Source organism: Schistocerca serialis, chromosome 3 (genome assembly GCF_023864345.2).
Source record: "Schistocerca serialis cubense isolate TAMUIC-IGC-003099 chromosome 3, iqSchSeri2.2, whole genome shotgun sequence".
NCBI classification, from domain to species: domain Eukaryota; kingdom Metazoa; phylum Arthropoda; class Insecta; order Orthoptera; family Acrididae; genus Schistocerca; species Schistocerca serialis.
In genome coordinates, this window is record NC_064640.1 from 878,257,725 (window position 1) to 878,279,718 (window position 21,994).

Here is a 21,994-nt window from a genome sequence, read left to right on the forward strand (position 1 = left end):
GTCTTGCGGTCTTGCGGTTCAAGACTGCAGCGCCTTTAACCGCACGGCCACTTCGGCCGGCGATCCGTTACAGCCATGCGGATAAGATGCCTGTCATCTCGATTGCTAGTGATACGAGGCCGTTGGAATCCAGCACGGCGTTCCGTATTACCCTCCTGAACCCACCGATTCCAATTCTGCTAACAGTCATTGGATGTCGTCCAACGCGAGCAGCAATGCTGCGATACGATAAACCGCAATCGCGATAGGCTACAATCCGACCTTTATCAAAGTCGGAAACGTGATGGTCCGCATATCTCCTCCTTACACGAGGCATCACAACAACGTTTCACCAGGCAACGCCGGTCAACTGCTGTTTGTGTATGAGAAATCGGTCGGATACTTACCTCATGTCAGCACGTTGTAGGTGTCGCGACCGGCGCCAACCTTGTGTGAATACTCTGAAAAGCTAATAATTTGCATATCACAGCATCTTCTTCCTGCTGGTTAAATTTCGCGTCTGTAGCATGTCATCTTCGTGGTTTAGCAATTTCAATGGCCAGTGGTGTATCAAGCTCTGTCGATGTTTCGTTCATAGCATCGAAATTTTTAGTCCAACAGTTTAAAGGACCCAAATACAAAATACTGTAAATCATCTTACCCACAAATTCATCAAATGTTGCAACAATATGTTATTCAACTATTGCCGTTGTGTTTATGACGCTCTTCCAGAGCTGACAGACATTCTGGACGAAACGTTCTACGCACTTATACTACAAAACAGCTCCAAAAGCATAAATTATTTGTTAAAAAGCCTCTCCATCGCTAGCTGTGATGCTAGTTAATGAGCTGGAAACAAGGAATTCGTTTCCCCACAATCGCAAGAGAATTTTGCATAATGGGAAGTTCTGCGCTAGATCCTATCAGTGTTGAGACGCTAGCTTAAGATCGTTTGAATAACGAATCGGAGAAATAAACACTACCAATAAATGTAGCTTCAAGCCAGAAGCTTCCAGACTGCGGTGAGCCAAACCTTTTTCTTTCTGGGATTTGAAAGCGGGTAATGAACAACTCTGAATGTTTCTAAAACATCTGTTGTATCATCATCAACCTCTCCCAGCTGTCTATGATCCAAACTTCCAATCGTTAGTCACAGATCAAGTCTCTGGCAGATATTAAATATTATAATGTCCCAGTTCAGTTCCCCGAATTATTCTTGAAATTAAAATTCAGTGTTTTTGTACAAACGGCAAGAAATTCGCAAGAAATTCTGTTCGATGTAGAGATCCTAAGTAGGGTAACCACGTTTCTCCTATAGGGGTGATATTAATTTGCCCATCCTGACCTATATCTGCCCACAACTCAAATTAAAACTGTGCACGTCGTATGACATCGTTGACTAGGATATTCCATGGAATGGGTTCAGCCGCCTATCGGAAAGGGCGTTGTTCCTTCGTGCACATCGGGCCCCTTTCCTTGCGGATATGTGGTAGGTGTGCCGTATGTGTATTTTCAGGGTGTAGGTGAGTATAAAGAACGCCTGTATAGTGTAGTGTTACGTTTGTGTTGCATGATAATGAGATGCCAGCACATAGCCTACTCTTCTCCAGGGCCCCCCGACCTTAACGTCCCACTCGACGGACGTGTCACCAACAACAGTGTAACATAGCCTGGCTTCATGAGACTCTGCGGAGAGGTTTGAAATTTAATCCAGGAGACTGGTGATGAGCAGCTTCACACCACTATCTCTTCTCCCCTTGCCGGATAAATACTGGCAGTGACAATTTCATTCACCACAAGGATTCGAACTGGCTTACCTCCGAGTCGAGCACCGAACAGACGTCCGTTGGCAATCCTTGCTACGGAAGCGGTCCCCGCACAGCAATGAACCCCTTTTTATGCAGTGCGTAACAAAACGATACCGACAAATTCGAGGGGCTGTGTTCGTGATACATTTTCCTAAGTTGATGAAAACGCCAGATAGATTCAGAGGAAAAATCTTAATCTTTTCAGACCCTCTGGCCACAATTATGTACATTATCTTTTAATGTGTCTTAGCTGCTACAAAAACATTTTTCCCCGGTGGAAGCCACATGTACACATTTGTGACTGTTCAGCCTTTCCATCAAGCACCAGTGCTGCCAGCTGTTGGGCATCACTATGAAAATATCAACAAGCCAATGTAGCGAGCGCGCAGCCGTTTGTGACCGCAAGAATACACGGAAGTGGTTAGTTAGTTAGTTATAATCCACTGTATAACTGAATATTATTGACGTTATTTTGCGTGATAGTTACTGAATAACCAGTCTATTTATTGCAGCAGCGGATATTTCAAAATTAATTATTTTGGTCCATAAAAATTTAAAAAATTATAATTTTGAGAACGAGTACGTATTTTTATATATTCGTACAAAAAATTCTGGACTGAAAGGGTTAAAGAAATGCAATTCATCCACGAAGGAAATGGCTTACAAGGTTCTTGTTCGACTGATTCTGTTCATCTATGTAGGATCCTTACCAGGCAGAACTCAGAAGACCCAATGAAGAGCGGCGCGTTTCATCACGGGATCGTTTAGTCGGCGCGAGAGCGTTACATACATGCTCAACAAACTCCTGTGAAAGACGTTACAAGACAGGCGCTGTGCATTATGGAAAGATTTACCATTAAAATTTTGAGAGAGCGCTGCCCAGAAAGAGTCGGACAACGTATTACTTCCTCCCACGTACATCACGCGAAATGACCACGACGAGAAAATTCGAGGAAGTAGGCCTTATACAGAGGCTCAAAGACAAGTCTTGCCGCACGAGATATCCGCGTGGTCTGGGGCGCGCTTTGCCACATTTCGCGCGGCCTCCCTTGTCAGAGGTTCGAGTCCTCCCTCGTGTGTGGGTGTGTGTGTGTGTGTTCCTTCACGTAACTAAGTTTAAGTAGTGTGTAAGCCTAGGGACCGGTGACCTCAGCAGTTTCGTCCCATAGGAACTTACCACAAATTTCCAAAATTTCTACAATCATTCTTCCAACGTGCCATTCGTGGGTGGAACAAGGAAGGGGAGGATGAGTTAGTGATACCAGAAGTACCCTCCGCCAAGCACCATTAGGTGGCAGGCGGAATATGACGTAGATTTCGAAACGTTATATATGAAAAGTTCTTCACACTTGTACCAATAAACATAAATTATTTTTTAAAAAATTGTGCAACAATTTGAAGGCAGGGACCCATGTTCGGAGACGTCTTCCAACATAGCCATATAGCGTCAGCGTTGGAGCGAGTTAGTCCGTCCCTACATCACCAAATGTGAGTTTACACGTTAACGCACTGTAAATGGGACTTCTCGTAGTGTGCCTGACGGAATTTAGGTCTTTCGATGGCGTCCAATGCGCCCACGTCTGTCTTAACACTGTTTACGCCCTATGGCGTCGTTGCATCATTTTTTCGAATATGAGTTCTATCCACGGTCTATTCCAGAAGCAACACTCTACAACCCTTGTTGTTTGTCGGTCTAGTTCTTCTGTATCCTGTAAATTTAGTTACGTTCAGAGTGCGAAGTAAGAAGCTCTGAAAACTTATCAGGGACGTAGGATCTTCCTTTCTCAAGAATGAATTTAATTCAACACACAACGGAAAAATATCTTTATACTTATATGGATATGGTGTCTGTTCTTTCGGACATGTCCGAAAAAACAGACACCTTATCTATATAAGTATATAGTTCTCGCGATACCGGCCATGACCTTCCTCCTCTGTGCGGATTCGCACATATTTCCCGAACTCCCACGGGACTTGGAAGAATGTCTTCCACGAATAATGAGTGTGTTGGGGTGGGACACTACGAATGTAATGTGTGGATAAACAAGGTGAGAATGTGAGTCTCGCGGGAGGTGAGCGCGAGATAGTCCCTGCAGTCGCACTATCATCTGTGCCCTCGGTGGCTCAGATGGGCAGAGCGTCTGCCATGTAAGCAGGAGATCCCGGGTTCGAGTCCCGGTCGGGGCACACATTTTCACCTGTCTCTGTTGATCTATATCAATGCCCGTGCGCAGCTGACGGTATTAATATAATTCTAATTTCGAAAAATATCTTGTCTGGATATAAAGTCGGGCAGACAATTAGTCACCTGAAATATTACAGTACGTATTAGCTTCTGTTGCCTGTGAATGTAGTGTGAAGTTAATTGGATGATACAATGGTTAGCACAATGGATTCGCAGTCGGGTAGGGCATGGATCATATCCCAGTGAGCCACCCTTATTTGCGTTTTCCGTTCTTTCCCTAAATCGATCAGTCAAAATTCGTAAATTATTTCTGTGAATAGAATACGGCTGATTACCTTCCCTATCGGTCCCTAGTGATAGCGTCGTTGTCATAACTACAAACAGCAATCTGCATTCGTTTATATGACGCTTTGCTAGATGGTGGAAAGTGTTGACCAGGAAATCTGCATCTGTTTCAGCAACAGCGTGAAAAAGTTCAATCTACAACAACTCAAATTCAAAATTTAGGTCAAAAGGCGATCATTGTTCACAAAATTTCCACAATCAGTCTTCCAACGCGCCATTCGCGGGTGTAACAAGGAAGAAGGGGGGGGGGGGGGAGGGGGGATGGCTTGTGTCTGGAGGGTACTGTATCATATGGATATTTATAAGAGAATTCCGCATAATATACACTTACTTCCGCCCACAGGGTTGCCCAAATACAGTGGAAGAACAGACGTCACAAGTGCATCTTCAAGCAATGCCCTCCCTGAATGCTCAGACGAATCAAATATCTGGCTTTATATCATGGATGTGTGACGACGTGTTCATTCTAAACCATGACAAGCTGTAGGAGGTCATGTGGTATTCTATAGATCTTTTTACTACGCAGAAACAGGTTGTCAGGTTAAAATCGAACGTACATTAAACCACTTCTGCCACGTCGAGGTGTTCGACAACCAGGTTTCCCGATATGACCGTCGTCTTCACAAAAAAATTCGAGATATCTCTTCCAGCATGGCAATGTTCGCAATGTATTAAACTAAAGTTGTGATCGCGTAACAAGAGGAACGTCCTAGAGTAATCCCATTACTGGTTAGTCCGTAAATACTCAGGATATGAACGTCAAGGGCTAATCTCATTCATCATCTCAAGCACTGCAACAAATATCAAGGTCGATATTCTTACTATCTGGAGGATCTGCGTAGTTTATCGTGACAGGTCGGACATCAAAAAATGGCTCTGAGCACTAACGGACTTAACATTTCAGGTCATCAGTCCCCTAGACTTAGAACTACTTAAACCTAACTAACCTAAGGACATCATACACACCCATGCCCGAGGCAGGATTCGAATCTGGGACCGTAGCAGCAGCGCGGTTCCGGACTGAAGGTTGGACATCGACAACTCGTACATCTAACGTGTTGTGCACTCCATGTCAAACAAAATGGCAGCTCGTATCAAGGTTCGCAGACTTTGTAAAGTGACCTTTTTCTTCTGGTGAGGTTAGTGAGATGCATTTTAGGTAGCCCGCCTCCCCCCTTCCCCTCCCATCTACCCCTCCAACCAGATCTCCGGCTCGCCAGCGATTTTCACAAATTGCAGAAGTCATGATCTCTCCAAAGCCTGAATGCAAATAAGGAACTCCACTGACGGCGTTCTCTCTGCCAAGGGAGATCCCCTTAGACTACCTCCCAAACAAGGGCTACTGGTATATTACAAGTTCTGAGACCTCGCAATTTCGGCGCAACTGTTAAGTGGCGTTGTGCAAGCAGTATCTCATTTACTGGTTTACTCTCAGCTCTCACTTCTTGTATTTGTTCCTCGTCACTTACTTTCACTAAGACTCATGCAACAAGGCGAAAGCCTAATAAAACTTTAAAAAGAGAAAATATACGAAAGCCCAGTAAGGACTGGAGAGAGATAAACAAAGGAAAAAACAAAGGAAATTGGAAATTTGTAGTATGTTCCTATGGGACCAAACTACAGAGGCCATCGGTCCCTAGGCTTACACACCACTTAATCTAACTTAAACTGACTGACGCTAAGGACAACAAACACGCCCATGCCCGAGGCAGGACTCGAACCTCCTACGGAACAAAGGAAATTATCAGACCTATTTAATAACTGATTCTACGAGATACTTGCATATATTTCAATAAACAGAAAACTTTTTTTATTCACTATGAATATAAGATCTCTGTAAACAATTATCTATAATCTCAGCACTGTCTCAGCTCTATTGTTTAGTCTGATAGTCAACATTCAGGGATATGACAGGAACGATCATACGAGCAAAAAAGTCTATTAAAGATGAACTCTAAGCGCTATGTTCTGTATGTAGACTGGCAATGGCAAGGAAAGCGTTTCTGAAGAAGAGAAATTTGTTAACATCGAATATAGATTTAAGTGTCAGGAAGTCGTTTCTGAAAGTATTTGTATGGAGTGTAGCCATGTATGGAAGTGAAACATGGACGATAAATAGTTTAGACAAGAAGAGAATAGAAGCTTTCGAAATGTGGTGCTACAGAAGAATGCTGAAAATTAGATGGGTAAATCACATAACTAATGAGGAGGTATTGAATGGAATTGGGGAGAAGAGGAGTTTCTGGCACAACTTGACCGGAAGAAGCGATCGGTTGGTAGGACATGTTCTGAGGCATCAAGGGATCACCAATTTAGTATTGGAGGGCAGCGTGGAGAGTAAAAATCGTAGAGGCAGACCAAGAGATGAATACACTAAGCAGATTCAGAAGGATGTAGGCTGCAGTAGGTACTGGGAGATGAAGAAGCTTGCACAGGATAGAGTAGCATGGAGAGCCGCATCAAACCAGTCTCAGGACTGAAGACCACACCAACAACATGTTCTGTATGAAACAAATCTCTTTAGACGCAAGTTCTTTGTCTTCCATATTTTGAGAGGTGGTATTATAGATCAAAAAAAGGAGTAATATCCGGAAACATGTGCTCTAAAGGGAATACCTTAAGAGCAGTTGTTCATGTCCGCTGATGTGAAATACGTCTCTTCTACCGTACGGGTTCTCATATTTCTTAAGATATATATTTTAGAATCCAAGTTTACTAGACTTTCATTCCTGTCATATCCCTGAATATTGACCATTTGTCCCGGAGCACCCTGTATCTCTGTCTGTAGCGTTTTCATTTAAAAAGTGTTATTTTGTAATATTCTTTTCTGTCAATTTGTGTGAACGTAATTAGATTTTCAACTGATTTGACCAGCACATGACATATATATAATTCTATTTCACCCACTGGTCAATTCTACACGGACTTATGAATTTCTGTCATATTAAATGTATTTCTTGTTTAGTTAAAAGTGAATTAAAGAAGCATACGTTCTATATGCTTTGTGAACTAGCAAGCTCCATGTCAAAAGAAACTTTTGTAAAGCAGGTACAGCATTGTGAATCTTTTCTTATGCAACTTGTACTGAGTGTTATACTGAACTTACACGAGAAACGTTTTATTTTTTGTTTAAATTTATATATTCACCTAGTGGGCAAATAATGCGCATGCCTGGATTAAATCGGTCGGTACTAAACTAAATATCACTCCAGTACTGGACGTTTAACTTTCGGTAAACTTTTAGCGATGACAGTGGCAGTTTAATGCAAATATGTTCTGTGTCTTATATGTGATGACTTTCAAGGGGAAGCCATGACGTTGGGATCACAAATTTACTTCAAATTTCGTATACATTTAGTAGACCATTAATACAACATAATGCGCAAATGGCAAGGTGCACTACTCTGGAAATTTCGAGAAAATCGCAAGAGAAGTTTTACGTGTCTATTATGTACTTCATGTATCTGTGCGTAGGTGCCACATTTAGAGTTCTTGGTGGTTAACATTCGAGCTTTCTAAGACGAAAGTTTACGAGACGATGGTTCGACGCCCGCTCAAACCTTCATTTTTGTAGTAAAATTGTAAATTCTGTGATATTCAAAAAAATTGCGCCTACATTATTCGTTCTTGTTACATTAGCAGGTTAACTGGCAAATGAGGCCTGCCTCTGTGTCTGCAGCTTGAAACATCTAAGTGCAAAGTAGTTCCTGGTACCTTACCAGATTACAGGTATAAGAGATGCCGCAAATCACGAAAGGCATACATTTTCAAGAAAACTATGCGTTTCTTCATTTACTTGCGATAGTTATAAATATGTTTGTTGTAATAAGTAAATTTAATTAAAAGAGTAAGTAGTCAAATAAACTGAATTCACTAAAATTTCATGAAAATTCTCGTTCTTTATTGATCTCTTCATTCAGTTTTTTATTACAGAGAACTTGATCACCATCAACTCTTAACGGCCATTCCCCACTCACTAGTACATCAGTTACGCGATAGACGCTTAAAAAACTTGGGATTTTCTCGGAACTGCCGGAGTAGTGCACCTTACTGTTTGCACATTGTTGTTTTAATGGTCTACTAAAGGTGTACAATGTTTGAAGTAGATCTGTGATCCCAACGTCATGGCCTTTCCTTGCTAGTTTTGCTTTGAATACCATCTATTCATTAACATCTTTGTCATCTGCGTGTTCTTCTTTCGCCTTTTTCCGTTCTCTTGCGGGGTCAGTACTGTTATATAGGTTGAGGTAATGTTTAGTGGTAGCTGGTGGCCCGAAGCCGTTCCTGAGTCTCCCACTCGCACAGAGACGAAATTCGTGTGCTCCATTTGGCTGCGTCTAAATTTCGTACTTAAGTATGACAACGCTTTTCTAATTGTTTGCGTAGCGAGTATCTGAGGCGGAACGTAGGGACCAGGCCGGTGTTTATGTAGCTGGATATGGGGAAACTGCCTAAGAGCACATACAGCCTGGCCTGTTCACCAGCCGGCTCTCCTCCCTGTACCCCGGAAGCGGCGCTTTAACGCGCTCGGCGATCCAGGCGTGTCATATCTTGTCAGTGCATGTCTCCTGAAGCAGAACAATGTTGCCATCTACCTACAGAGTCCTGTACAGTATCTGCTGACTGCTGCCAGCGACGTAGGAAGTACTTAAGCCAATAGATTATTCTAGACAGAAAATAAATGAAAATAATTAGAAAAAACTCGGAAATAACAAAAAATTTCTTTTCTTCAATCTCAATAGCAGCACCCGGATTCGAGTCCTGATACATTTTCCTCACTCTTTTCGTCTCAGAGTACATCCTCAACTATTTTCTGGATGTATTCCAACCTCTGTCTTCCTCTACAGTTTTGACCCTCTACAGCTCCTTCTAGTTCCATGGAAGCTATTCCGCGGTGTCCTTCACAGATGTCCTATCATCCTGTCCCTTCATTTTGCCAGCATCTTCCATATATTCATTACCTCACCGATTCCGGGAAGGACCTCCTGATTCCTTACCTTATCAGTACACCTAATTTTCGACATTCGTCTGTAGCACCACATCTCAAATGCTTTGCGTCTCTTTTGTTCCGGTTTTCCCATCCCTATTTTCCACTACCGTACAATGCTGTGCTCCAAAATATACATTCTCAAAAATTTCTTCCTCAAATTAAGGCTTATTTTTGATACTAGTAGACTTCTCTTGGCCAGGAATGCCCTTTTTGCCGGTGCTAGTCAGCTTTTTATGTCCTATTTCCTCCGTCTGTTACGAGTTTTTTGCTGCCTACTTAGCAAAATTACTTAATTTCGTCTTCTGCGAGACCTCCAGTTCTGATAAGTTTCTCGCTGCTCTCATTTCTGCTACTAATCATTACTTTCATCTTTTTTCGATTTACTCTCAATCCATGTTCTTTACTTATTAGACTGTTCATTCCATTCAACCGATCCTGTGATTCGTCTTCACTTTCACTGAGGATAGCAATGTCATCAGCGAATTAATCATATCCTTTCACTTGAGCTTCAATCCCACTGTTGAACCTCTCTTTTATTTCCGTCATTACTTCTTCGATGTATAGATTGAACAGCAGAGGCGAAAGACTACATCCGTGTCTTACACCCTTCTTAATATCTCACGTAATTTTCAAATTTGTCACCAATGATCAAAAACATTGGAATATTTTTCCTCTTCTTATTACCCCAAAATAAATGCTCTCGGTCACTGCCCATGTACTTCAAGCGAAGTACGGCACGCACGATTTCGCAACCGCCAGTCAGGAAAACGTTCTGTCGGCATACTTGATACGGCACGCACGATTTCGCAACCGCCAGTCAAGAAAACGTTCTGTCGGCATACTAGAATCAACCTCTTAACCTTCAACAGCAAAAATTTTTTTCCTAATAGTTACTAACTCTTAAACTTCTGCCATGAGCCGCGTAGCAATGTGATAGCACAAAGATATCTCCAAACCTGTTCCTTGCAACGTCACTGGAATTTCCCAAACAAAAAAATATAGGTATAACAGATCAAAAGTATACCCGTCAAATCTCTCATAAACAAATTTAAAAAAATAAACACTTAAGTTTCCACGGTAACAATTAGGTTTATTTTCAGTTTAACACACCCTATCAAGTGCGTTTTTGCAACCAACATCCAATACAGAGTGCTTTCTGTTCTATTACCCAACAGTAGGCTGCCAATGAAAAATAACATCCGCTTTGGCTAATCGGAACGAATTTGCTTTCAAGAATTAGAAGAGGCGCCAATAGAACACCGCAGTCGCGAACAGAAGTTTAAATGCGATGTTGCACCAACACTCCATACCAGGAACTTGACTACACCAATCATACTGGATAACTTCTTCCTTCTTAAGAAGCTGGAAGCTGTCGAAAATAATCACCACGTTCTGAGACTTTTAGGACGCGAAAACACGCCTTCTATCCTCAAAAACGATACACAATAAATTGTTATAGTTCGCGACATTAAAAAACCCTCCAAAATATCTTGTTAAAAATTTAGGCACTTTAGTCAGTCAGTACTGTAGTGAAGATTAATTTAATTTGGTCTCAGTAGCTGATATTTCCATTAATTACACTCCCCTCTCCATTGCCTGCAGTTCTCTGTTTGGCGCCAATTGACACAGCCTTTCATACTATAATTTACCAGCATTACTCATAAAAATTCCTCCTGCATTGTAGTGGGCGCAGCCCGTAATCCTTCCGAAACCAGGTAGGTAAGCAGGTAACAGGACCGAATCCTCCCAAACTGACACATTGTATGTTGTATTATAGACAATAATATAATTATCTCTGCCATGTTCCTTATCTCCTTTCCCTACCCCTCTTATGCTTTAAACAAAAAAGAATATTAATTCACTTACGCACGCTTTGCATGTGGACTTAGTCGCTGTTGTTGTGCCGGCTGGACTCGATCTCAGTAAGATAAAAGACAAAACTTTTAAACATACAATACACGCGAAAAATTTTTACATCTTCTACTGTAATTTCATATGCTTTCCTTTGCCTTCCTGGAGTATTCATAACGTTTAGAACTCCTACCTGCTTCAAACGGGAGTATTCGGTCCCATTGTTTTTCAGACCCTTGCGGGCTGGGGAGGATTCGGTACCATTTTTCTGACCGCGGGAGGGTTCGGGGATGCACCCATTGTAGTAATTCCTTTGAAAAAAGTAAAGTCTTGTCTCTGAAGTCCAGTAAAAGCGTACATTGTGCAATGAGAAGTTTCCCGAATGCCACCTGCGCTAAGAGAAATTCCATTCCTTCTTCCAAAGTGTGCTGACACAGTATGTGCTTATCACCGAGCCGGCTGTGAGACTCGTCTTTCGAAAGGACGTGCTGTGGAAATGCGCGGAGCGATCCTATTGAAAAGGAACCACGCACCAAACTGCAACTCTCTCTTGTGACTTGTTATTTACGTAATACCAGTCGGTAACGTGCATTTTGGATCAGAAAATTTACCGCTGTGAAAGATACGTCGCTACGGATTACCAGCTGATACACTACTTTCCATTGTCGAAATAATTGTAGGTAAAATAATAATACTGTTATTGCTGTTACAAGTTCACAGTGTGTCCATGTAGACGGTGTTCCACAATTCGTACTAAACACTTAAAGAGTTTCAAGGAGGACTGAGCGAATGGATTTTTTTCAGAGGAAAATATGTCAGGAGATAGTTCTCGCACTAATATGTAAATAGGTTGTGTCCTCACGACAACCTGTACAATATCGTAATAGCAATTACGGAACAATCTTCACTGAAGAAACCCTTAAGGAGCGCTTTATTAACCAGTGCCAGCAACAGTCTCTCACGCAAGCAAAACCGGAAGTTAATGCGCTCGAGCGCACAGAGGAGCAGGTTGCGATGCCTTTGCGGCATTAAATGCATTTCTAGCGCGTGGATAGTGTTATCTCGCACGAGTCGCGGCATGCCTGCCCATTGAGCTCCAGAGAGGAGCAGATACGACCCGCAGCTTGCTGCCCGCATGGTCGCTTTCCCTGCGCCCCTCCGACTGGCCATTGTCAAATGCAGCTTGTGCTCCGACGGTCGTTATACAACCGCTTCATCTGCGCCATTGTGACAATAGCGTTAGGAGGACCTTCCAATTCTACCTCTACCCACGTTGATGCCCAAAAACATTATGACCAATGCCCACCTCCAAACAGGCCATCTCCAGGTGGAGTAGAAGGTACATGCCAGAGTAAGGAAAGTACACACATCAAAAAACGTTTTGCATCACCCCGGTTCCCAGAAATCCTGAAGACAGACGTTGACTGTGGATATTGTACCACAGACACAGTCCCTTTGTTCACAGATGTCACTAAATCCGCCCAAAGACGTAAACAACCATGCATGAGCGGCGCCTATTAGATTGAGGGGGTCCGACAGTCTATCAGTTCCAGTCATTCCACCAGGAATGAGGTACAGGGCTCGCGTCATCTGTAGTTCAACCATGCCTAGACGGTCAATACCGCGAGGGGGTCCGACAGCCGATCAGTTCCAGTCATTCCACCAGGAATGAGGTACAGGGCTCGTGTCGTCTGTAGTTCAACCATGCCTAGACGGCCAACACCGCGGTTCGATCGCGTCCGCATTGTTACTTTGTGCCAGGAAGGGCCCTCAACAAGGGAAGTGTAAGGCGTCACGGAGTGAACTAAAGCGATGTCTGGAGGAGATACAGAGAGACAGGAACTGCCGATGACATGCCTCGCTCAGGCCGCCCAAGGACTACTACTGCAGTGGATGACCACTACCTACGGATTATGGCTCGGAGGAACCCTGACAGCAACGCCACCATGTTGAATAATGCTTTTCGTGCAGCCACAGGACGTCGTGTTACGGCTCAAACTGTGCGCAGTAAGCTGCATGATGCGCAACTTCACTCCCGACGTCCATGGCGAGGTCCATCTTTGCAACCACAACACCACGCAGCGCGGTACAGATGGGCCCATCAACATGCCCAATGGACCGCTCAGGACTGCCATCACTTTCTCTTCACCGATGAGTGTCGCATATGCCTTCAACCAGACATCTACATCTACGTGATTACTCTGCTATTCACAATAAAGTGCCTGGAAGGGGTTCAATGAACCACCTTCAAGCTCTCTCTACCGTTCCACTCTCGAGCGGCACGCCGGAAAAACGAACACTTAAATTTTTCTGTGTGAGCCCTGATTTCCCTCATTTTATCGTGAGGATCATTTCTCCCTATGTAGGTGGGTGCCAACAGAATATCTTCGCAATCGGAGGAGAGGTGATTGATATTTCATTAGAAGATCCCGTCGCAACGAAAAAGCCTTTCTTTTAATGATTGCCACTCCAATTCACGTATCATGTCTGTGACACTATCTCACCTATTTCGCGATAATACAAAACTAGCTGCCCTTCTATGTACTTTTTCGATGTCATCCGTCAGTCCCACCTGATGCGAATCCCACACCGCGCAGCAATACTCCAGAATAGGGCGGACAAGCATGGTGTAAGCAGTCTCTTTAGTAGACCTGTTGTACCTTCTAAGTATTCTGCCAATGAATCGCAGTCTTTGATTTGCCCTACCCACAATATTATCTATGTGATCGTTCCAATTTACTTTATTTGTAATTATAATTGTGGTGTCACCGCCAGACACCACACTTACTAGGTGGTAGCTTTAAATCGGCCGCGGTCCATTAGTATATGTCGGACCCGCGTGTCGCCACTGTCAGTGATCGCAGACCGAGCGCCACCACACGGCAGGTCTCGAGAGACTGACTAGCACTCGCCCCAGTTGTACAGACGACTTAGCTAGCGATGCAACACTGACGAAGCCTCGTTTATTTGCAGAGAAGATAGTTAGAATAGCCTTCAGCTAAATCAATGGCTACAACCTAGCAAGGCGCCGTAGCAATTGATAGTTATCGTATGAAGCATGTCTCATCAGGAACGATGTATACAAATGATGGATTAAAGTTAAGTATTCCAGAAGCTACGTACTTTTCTTTATAGCATTCATTACGTATCCTGTTTCAGACCTCACGCCATCCTGCATGAGCTTATAGCGTGCATTTCGGCCTTCTCTAGCAATATAACAAGTGGCGACGAGGCTGAAGAAAAAAGTCTTCTTTCTATTTGATTGATTTACTTATGTCACGGCTTCGCCACAATCTCCAGATGTACTGTCCGAATTTTATCGCTTGCAGAATCAGCAGACGCAGGCGTTATTGGATGCCCTTGGACAGTTCGTCCAGGGTCAGAGTGCAATGCAAACCAATGCGGCAGCCGCCGCTTCACCGCTACCGCAGCCACAACATGCTGTTACACCCCAGTTTCGTCCATACGATGCGGCAATGGAAACATGGACGGAGTGGTCACGCCAATTTGGATTTCATCTCGCCGCCTACAGAATTCAAGGTAACGAGCGGTAGCCTCACTTATTGTCGTGTGTAGGGGTGCAGACGTACCGTGTGATAGTGAAATTGTTTCCCGACGCGACGTAGCAACTCTGTCCTGAGAAGAAATTTTGTCTGCATTAGATGCCTATTTCAAGGAATCAGTCAATGTCGTTGCAAAAAGGTACACGTTCTTTCGTACAAAACGTACAGCCGGTCAAACTAATCGGGAGTGGGTTGCAACTTTGCAAGGCCTTACAAGGGATTGTGCTTTTGAGTGTGAATGTGGACTCCCTTATTCAGATACTATGGTACGTGATGCAATTGCACAGAACGTTTCTGATGTTCGTATACGGGAGCAAATTTTGAAACTAGTCAATCCCTCCCTTCAACAAGTGATAGACATATTGGATAGGCAAGACACACTTGACTTTGCTCAGGAATCATTTGAAACTTCGCCAGCTGTGTGTCACATTAACCGGCCCGCCGGGCGATCTGCACAGAACTGTAAACAGCCCTCGCGCACGTCCGCGCAGCCCCGTATCCCGCGCAGCCCCGTATCCGACGCCAGCATGCAATTGCCGTGAAATCATGCCCGCGGTGTGCTACTAGACATTCGCGTGGGAATTGCCCATCACGCCTAGCTATTTGCTTTTTCTGTAATAAAAAAAGGACATGTTCAGAGTGTTTGCCAGAAAAAGCTCAGATCGGACACAAAACACCATTCCCGGCCCTTTGCTTCGCACCAGAATCGCACCAAGAATGCTCAGGCTCGTGAACCTTCGCCCATGGAAATTCATGTAATTAATTCCACTCCGCCCAGTGCCACTTTCTCTATTAGTGACTGTGTTCGTCCCACAAAATGTGTGCGTCGACATCGACGGAACTCACGTGAAGTTGCGATTGATACTGTACCAGTGTCTGTTCCAATTGCACGTGACAGTCGCTCTTGTCGTCAGCAGGACAATAAACTTTTTGTAGACTTGGACATTAATGGCAACGTGATCCCATTGCAGCTCGATACCGGAGCTGCAGTTTCATTGATCAATAAAGTCACGTATAAACAACTGGGCACTCCTCCGTTGCGTGGCGCAAATGTTAAGCTAACTACATATTCAGGTCACACGGTCCCTGTGTTAGGACAGTGCAGCCTTCTTCCAACATACAAGGGACAAACAAAACTTGTGTCATTTTACGTTCTTCGTTCTTCTTCTGCAGTGAACTTGTTTGGTTTAGATTTATTTCAGTTGTTTAACTTGTCTATAGCAAATCAGGTACTATCAGTGAATCAGACTGTGCCTTCATCCAGTGTTTCTCGTCTATGTGCAGACTTTGCAGACATTTTTGCACCGGGCCTTGGTTGCACTAAGAACTATAAAGCACATTTGGAACTGCAAGTAAACGCACAACCGACATTTTTTCGAGCGCGCAATGTTCCCCACGCATTGCGTGATGAGGTCGCAAGAACATTAAACGATCTAGAATCACAGGGTGTAATTGAACGTGTGCAAGCTTCTCTCCGGGCCTCACCCTTAGTAATTTTGCCAAAACCTTCCGGAAAACTGAGACTTTGTGTGGACTACAAGGCAACAGTGAATCCGCAACTAGTGATTGCAACTTTTCCTCTACCCCGCCCGGAGGATCTTTTTGATAAACTGTGCCTGGGTAAATACTTTTCGAAGTTGGACCTCGCAGATGCGTACTTGCAAATGCCAGTGGACGAAGAATCCCAGCGCGTTTTGGTGGTTAACACGCATCTTGGTTTGTATCGATTCATAAGACTGCCATTCGGGTGCGCATCCGCCCCTGCATTATTTCAGCAGTATCTACAAACTGTTTGTGCGTCTGTCCCTACTGCAGCAAACTATCTGGACGATATTGTGATCTCCGGAAAGACAGAAGAAGAACATTTAGCAAACCTCCGGACATTATATCAGGTCTTGATACAAACTGGTCTTCGCTTGCGGAAGGACAAATGTGTGTTTTTTGCTCGTGACTTACCATATGTGGAACATGTAATCAATGCCCAAGGCATACATCCGAGTCCAGAGCACCTCCGTGCCATACAATACTTGCCTTGGCCGCAGAATTTGAAGCAGCTACAGAGTGTGTTGGGAAAAATTAACTATTACAATAAATTTGTGCTGCGCGCTTCTTCCATTTCAGCTCCGCATAATCGCTTACGCCGTAAAGGTGTTCCGTTCGTCTGGTCGACGGAATGCGAACGCGCCTTTCGCCAGTTGAAATCGGCGTTGCTTTCTAATACTTGCCTTACGCCATTCGATCCCCAGAAGCCCCTTTTGTTGATGGTAGATGCATCGGATTTCGGGATCGGTGCTGTGCTTGCGCACAAAGATGGTTCGCATGATCGCCCTATTGCCTTTGCGTCCAAATTGCTCTCGTCAGCGCAAAGAAATTATTCACAGATCGAGAAAGAAGCTTTGGCTCTCGTATTTGGTGTTACAAAGTTTCATGATTTCTTGTATGGTCGTCACTTTACCATCATCACAGACCACAAACCTTTGACATCGCTTTTTCATCCGAACAGGCCTGTACCTCCACATACAGCACAGAAATTCATTCGCTGGTCTATTTTCCTCTCGCAGTACCGCTACGATATCTTGTATCGGTCCACTGCTAAGCACGGAAACGCCTATGCGTTGTCCGTTTGCCTGTTGCTGAGGATAGAGCATTCGATTCTTCCGAACTTGCTTGCATGTTCATTGATGCGGAAACCGATGACGTGGTCGAATCGTTTCCGATTGATTTTCGTCGTGTAGCTACAGCCACAGCTGCTGACCCTGTCCTTGCTACGGTTTTGCGTAGCTACGTAATGGCCCTTGTCAAAGTCACGGATCGAGGATCCGTTGGTTCGCAGATTTTTTGCTCACAAGGAGAGACTTTTTGTTCGATGTTGTGTTTTGTTGTTGCGTTCTGATAATGATCAGTCCAGAGTCGTGGTCCCACGTTCGTTACAGTCCTCTGTTTTAAAGCTTCTTCACCAAGGACATTGGGGTATAGTGCGAACGAAACAGCTTGCTCGTCAGCACTGTACTTGGTTCGGAATCGATGCTGCGATTACGAAAATGTGCTCTTCTTGCATGGCGTGTGCCGAACACCAATCCGCACCGCCGCGGAACTTCTTTGCATGGCCAAAAGCCACTTCCCCTTGGCAACGCTTGCACATAGATTTTGCTGGTCCATTCTGGAATGCTCGATGGTTGGTTGTGGTCGATTCTTTCAGTAATTTCCCTTTTGTTGTCCGGATGTCTTCCACGACGTCATCTGCCACCATCCAAGCGTTATCCGCTATCTTTTGCATTGAAGGTCTTCCATAGACTATTGTTTCCGACAATGGCCCACAATTTATGTCCGCAGAATTGCAGTCATTCTGCAAGGCTAATGGTATTCAACATCTGACATCGGCGCCGTTTTCGCCTCAGTCAAACGGTGCCGCTGAACGATTGGTCCGGACTTTCAAGTCACAGATGTTGAAGTTGAAAGAGTCGCATTTTCGGGAGGACGCGTTGTTGCTCTTTTTGTCATCGTATCGCTCTCAGCCCCGAGATGGTCGCTCGCCGGCTGAGTTGCTCCACGGTCGTCCTCATCGAACCTTGATGTCTTTGCTGCATCCGCCGCATCAGGTTCCTGTGCAGCAGCAAACTCCTGCTTTTGCTCCAGGCGACGTTGTATTCTATCGCAACTATCGCGGTTCACGGCGTTGGCTCGCAGGGCACATTCTTAGCTGCCTCGGCCGCGCGATGTATTTGGTTTTGGGGGCCTCTGGTGAGGTGCGTCGGCATCTCAATCAGCTGCGCCTCTGTCGTCGCACGGGTTCTGCCGCTCCCCGTCTGCTTTCAGCGACGGTGCCGTCCGGTCAGCGCCCTGGGGACCCATCTACTGGCTCGCCTCATCCCCAGGTGTTACCGACGCTGCCTTCCATTTTGCCCCATGGCGACGCGCCGCCGCCGCCGCCGCCGCCGCCGCCGCCGCCTGTTCTCCCGCCGACGCCGCCCGCAGTGGACGCGTCGCTGCAGCCGCCAAGCGCCTCCCTGGGTCACGCGCCGCCGATCGCTTCCCGTGACCAGCAGTCCTCCTCCATGGAACTCTTGCCCGCTCCGGACCACATGGCGTCTTCGCGCGTCGGGTACCCCGACGCGATGGAGGTCGACCCTTCGGCCCCTCCTGTCTCTTTACGGGCGCATACACCGCATGTTGGCGTGCACCCTGGACTAGGTTTTCAGGCGTTTCCTAGCTCCCCTCGGACCGAATGGCCGGGTGCGGGTGGCACAGCCCTGCCTGTTGTTAGGCTCCCCACCTCATCGCAGACGCCAACATAGGGTCCTCCCCACGGCGGGCGGAAGCCTTAAACACGACCGTTCGCCGATTTGCGGGGGAGGAATGTGGTGTCACCGCCAGACACCACACTTACTAGGTGGTAGCTTTAAATCGGCCGCGGTCCATTAGTACATGTCGGACCCGCGTGTCGCCACTGTCAGTGATCGCAGACCGAGCGCCACCACACGGCAGGTCTCGAGAGACTGACTAGCACTCGCCCCAGTTGTACAGACGACTTAGCTAGCGATGCAACGCTGACGAAGCCTCGTTTATTTGCAGAAAAGATAGTTAGAATAGCCTTCAGCTAAGTCAATGGCTACGACCTAGCAAGGCGCCATAGCAATTGATAGTTATCGTATGAAGCACGTCTCATCAAGAACGATGTATACAAATGATGGATTAAAGTTAAGTATTCCAGAAGCTACGTACTTTTCTGTATAGCATTCATTATGTATCCTGTTTCAGACCTCACGCCATCCTGCGTGAGCTTATAGCGTGCATTTCGGCCTTCTCTAGCAATATAACAGTAATCCTTAAGTATTTAGTTGAATTTACAGCCTTCAGATTTGTGTGACTTATCGCGTAATCGAAATTTAGCTGATTTCGTTTAGTACTCATGTGAATAACTTCACACTATTCGTTTTTCAGGTTCAATTGCCACTTTCCGCACCATACAGATATCTTATATAAATCATTTTGCAAGTCGTTTTGATCATCTGATGACTTTACAAGACGGTAAATGGCAGCAACATCTGCAAACAATCCAAGACAGCTACTCACATTGTCTCCTATGTCGTTAATATAGATCAGGAACAATAGAGAGCCTATAACACCTCCTTGGGGAACGCCGGGTATTACTCCTGTTTTACTCGATGACTCTCCGTCTATTACTATGAACTGTGACCTTTCTGACAGGAAATCACGAATCCAGTCGCACAACTGAGGCGATACTCCATAGGCACGCGGTTTGGTTAGAAGACGCCTGCGGGGAACGGTGTCGAAAGCCCTCTGGAAATCTAAAAATATGGAATCAATTTGACAGCCCCTGTCGATAGCACTTACTACTTCATGAGTATAAAGATCCAGTTGTGTTTCACGAGAACGATATTTTCTGAAACCGTGCTGAATACGTGTCAATAAATCATTTTCTTCGAGGTACTTCATAATGTTTGAATACAGTATATGTTCCTAAACCCTACTGCAAATCGACGTTAATGATATAGACAATCGTCGGAGACGTGTTTGGAGGCAACCCGGTCCGGCTGAACGCCTTAGACACACTGTCCAGCGAGTTCAGCAAGGTGGAGGTTCCCTGCTGTTTTGGGGTGGCACTGTGTGGGACCGACGTAAGCCGCTGGTGGTCATGGACGGCATCGTAATGGCTGTACGATACGTGAATGCCATCCTCCGACCGATAGTGCAACCATATCGGCAGCATATTGGCGAGAAATTCCTCTTCATGGACGACAGTTCCCACCCCCATCGTGCACACCTTGTGAATGACTTCTTTCAGGATAACGACATCGCTCGACTGGATTGGCCAGCATGTTCTCCAAACATGAATCCTATCAAACATGCCTGGGATAGATTGAAAAGGGCTTTTTATTGACGACGTGACCCACCAACCACTCTGAGGGATCTACGCTGAATCGCCGTTGAAGAGTGGACAATCTGGACCAACAGTGCCTTGATGAACTTGTGGATAGTATGCCACGACGAATACAGGCATGCATCAATGAAAGAGGACGTGCTACTGGGTATTAGAGGTACCGGTGTATACAGCAGGCTGGACCACAACCTCTGAAGGTATCGCTGTGTAGTGGTACAACATGCAATGTGTGGTCTTCATGAGCAATAAAAAGGGCGGAAATGTTTATGTTGATCTCTCTTCCAATTTTTTTGTACAGATTCCGGAACTATCGGAACCGAAGTGATGCAAAACTTTTTTTGATGTGTGTATGTAAGGGGAGGAGAGACGAATAGGAAATAGTTCTGCCGAACATACTGGCCGCAAATGGGGAAATCCACCGATATAAGCGACTTTGACATAGGGCAGATTGTTACGGCCCAGACTTTGGGACTGGGGACGACAATCTCGGAAACGGCAGAGCTGGTCCACTGTTCGCGTTTTAGTGTCGTGAGCATCTACGGAAAGTGGTTGAAGGATGCTGAAACCATGAGCACGTGATAAGTTGCTGCACGTCCACGCCGCATTACAGATCCTAAAGGTCGGAGGCTTGCAAGCTCTGTAAAGCGGGATAAGCGGCGATCTGTGACAGATCTGACGAAAAATTACAACGCCGGAGCAGGCAAAAGTGTTACGAAGCACACCTTACAGTGCAAACTGCTCTGAATTGGGGCTCCGCAGCAGATCACCCCTAAGTAGTCCTTTGTTGACCTAACGATTTCTTCTGCAGTTGGAATGAGAACGCCGAAATTGGACCGTGGATAAGTGGAAACGTATCGCCTGGTTGGATGAATGACGCTTCTTGTTATACCGGGTCGATGCTCATGTCCGGATATGCCGTCATCCAAACGAACGCCTGCTCACAACACGCACCGTGCCAATGTCAAATCCCTTCATGCTTGTTGCCTTCCACGGAGGCGGTGGCGTCTTCCAACAGTACAACTGCCTGCGTCACAAGACCAGAATTGGGCTACAGTTTTTGGAGCATAATAATGAACCCACGTTAATGTCTGGGCCACCAAATTCACCTAACATGAATCCGATGGAACACGTGTGGCTGGCTGCAAGACGGCAGCACCGTGCTCCACAAACTACCTGCCCGTGATTTACACAAAATGTGTAAGGTTCCAAATGAGCACAGGTAGTCCCAGTTTTCAAGAAGGGTCGTCGAGCAGATGGGCAAAACTATAGGCCTATATCTCTGACATCGATCTGTTGTAGAATTTTAGAACATGTTTTTTGCTCGCGTATCATGTAGTTTCTGGAAACCCAGAATCTACTCTGTAGGAATCA

General features: G+C 45.2%; 1 protein-coding gene and 1 non-coding gene across 2 annotated transcripts in view; one reads left to right on the forward strand and one right to left on the reverse strand.

Moving 5' to 3' along the window:
* LOC126471294 (uncharacterized) overlaps window positions 1–21,994 on the reverse strand; it is a 427,804-nt gene that overhangs the window by 53,856 nt on the left and 351,954 nt on the right. The window lies entirely within an intron of this gene.
* Trnat-ugu (transfer RNA threonine (anticodon UGU)) lies at window positions 3,900–3,974 on the forward strand. Its single transcript has one exon. It is a non-coding gene; the product is annotated as a tRNA-Thr (tRNA).